General features: G+C 38.0%; 1 non-coding gene across 1 annotated transcript; it reads left to right on the top strand.

Annotated features, from left to right (window-relative positions):
* The first annotated feature begins 1,858 nt into the window (after positions 1-1,858).
* trnat-ugu (transfer RNA threonine (anticodon UGU)) lies at positions 1,859-1,932 on the top strand. The gene has a single exon. It is a non-coding gene; the product is annotated as a tRNA-Thr (tRNA).
* The last annotated feature ends 459 nt before the right edge of the window (positions 1,933-2,391 follow it).

Here is a 2,391-nt window from a genome sequence, read left to right as displayed (position 1 = left end):
CACCCTGATGTTCTTTTTCGCACTAAAGAAGCACGTTTGGTGCACTGCAGTGCTCAGGAAGAAAGTGTTGCTGTTGATATAATGCATGACATTTTGGAAGGTGTGGCACAGTACGAGTTGAAACTTGTTTATCAATAATTGGTGAATGAGAAGGTAATTTCCCTGACTGATTTTTGTGAACTAATTTAGTGTTTCAATTACAGATACCTTGAAAGAAAAAATCGTCCAAGTGTCTTAAAATTGGATGACAGCAAAGATCTTGGATTAAATGCAAGTCAAGGTTGGTGCCTGTTGCGTAACACCCCACTTATTTTGGGGGATCTTTTTGAAAGGACCAATCCTTTATGGCACTTGATTTTACTTTTGATGCAGATAGTGAATATTGTTTTTTTCTCCTTGAGTAAAAGAAGGCATGACATATTACCTTAATTACTTAATTTCAGATCATCATAGACTTTTTAAAACAATTTTTCCTCATAAAAAGTTGCTACCCAAACACTACTTTTTAGTTCATTATCCCCGTTGTATGAGAAAAGGAAGACCCGTCTTACACATGTGGTGTATGAGATTTGAGGCAAAACACAGCGTTTTTAAAAGATCAAGTAAAAACTTTAAAAATATCAAGCAGATAATGACGGGGAGAATGGCTGTGTAGTGATGGACTCGGCAAACTAGAACTCTGGAGCTCACAAGTGCTCAGTACCACAACCGCCTGGAGTTACCTTGGTTTTCATTGCAAAGTAAATTTTATATTTCTTGCCCCCATATTCGTTTCTTTTACTTTTTGAATGTTTTTTTGGAACTAATCATAGCGCAAACGAGTCATTGTGCTTTTTTTGTTGAAGGCACATTTCATACTCTCTCCCTCATAAAATGGCGGAAACAGAGGCGATGCAGCAAGACTTCACTTAAGTTTACTGATGAGCCTCACTCACTATTTATAAATAGAAATAGTAGCATATCGGCCATTCCCTCGTGTGCTACGAACACTAACTGTTAAAAACATTTTATGGGTGATGAATACATATGTGTCTAATGGTTAGATAACTTACATGTGTTTTCGCTTTCAATCCACCACACTGTAGGACGCTAAAAAAGTAAAATAGTATTAATTTAAAACATGTAAAATCAATGTTATTTAATATGCTGTTGCATTGCTACAGCTCTTATCAAAGCCAATTCATTAAAATAATTTGTGAAGTTAATTTGTTCAACTAACAAACAATAGTTTGCTAAATAAGTGTACTGTTTGTGTAAAACACTAACATTGTCTCTTGTACTCACCATGTGTTCTCAAATAAATTTAAAATGGCGCCTGCACAAGCTTTTTTTCTGTCTTTAGAGAGGAAAGCGAAAGCCTGCCTGCCTCGTGACGTGTAACAGATTGTCTGTAGCAAGGCAGCAATGAAAGAGAACAATTGATCACGATATGAGTGTAGATGAAGTGCCCGTGCTTAAACATAGATTGTGGCATGAAGCTTTACCAGATCAGCTTTATTCATGTGACAAGGTGGCCGAGTGGTTAAGGCGATGGACTGCTAATCCATTGTACTTTGCATACATGTGTTTGAAACCCACCTTTGTTGTGCATTTAAATCTTAGAGTCTATTATCCTTTCTGCAGCTATCAGTGCCAGCAGTTCAGTTTCAAGAAGAAAATATTCCGATGCTGCTTACTGCAAATGACCCCACCGCCCTTTAAACGCAATGATTGCCTCTTAAGGGACTTTCTCACTCCGCCCAACACCTGATGCTCACCTGCAGTATCTTTGTCCATATTTTAGAATCGAAGTATTCTGCACTAAACATTCTGTTTTACAGAGTGAAATGGTAAGTTGGCAAGGGAGGGTCAGATGTGTGGCGCCGTGGCTTAGCTGGTTAAAGTGCTTGCCTTGTAAACAGGAGGTCCTGAGTTCAAATCTCAGCGGTGCCTTCTTCACTCTGCGTCCTTCCATTTCTTCTACTTCTACTGTTGACATGTAGACTAAATGTCCTTGCGATGGTAAGAAAACTATTAACAGAGTACGCTTGGGTAATATACTGACGTCGGAAGAATAACAACACTCTCTGAAGCTTCTTGACCAGGGTAAAATAAACCGGTCTTGCAGTCTCCTTTTTATTATAAAGAAAAAAAATCTTTTACATGCAAATGCGCACCACCGTGCACCAAAATCACGCGAGCACTTAACAAAGGGAACACATCTTTCAATTGAGAGCATTTTACATTTATATGTCAACATCCCCACTTGGTCTCACATTGCTATGCATTTTTGACAACAGCCTTCGATAAAAACAGAATAGACTTCTCAATTTACATACTGAATACAGATCCTTTGAACCTTTTCAATTTCATCTTTGTTACAGGTTTTGTCATAATATCAGCAACCATTTC

Source organism: Erpetoichthys calabaricus, chromosome 5 (genome assembly GCF_900747795.2).
Source record: "Erpetoichthys calabaricus chromosome 5, fErpCal1.3, whole genome shotgun sequence".
Classification (NCBI taxonomy): domain Eukaryota; kingdom Metazoa; phylum Chordata; class Cladistia; order Polypteriformes; family Polypteridae; genus Erpetoichthys; species Erpetoichthys calabaricus.
The sequence above is the reverse complement of the archived record's forward strand: the minus strand, read 5'-3'. Positions and strand labels throughout refer to the sequence as shown.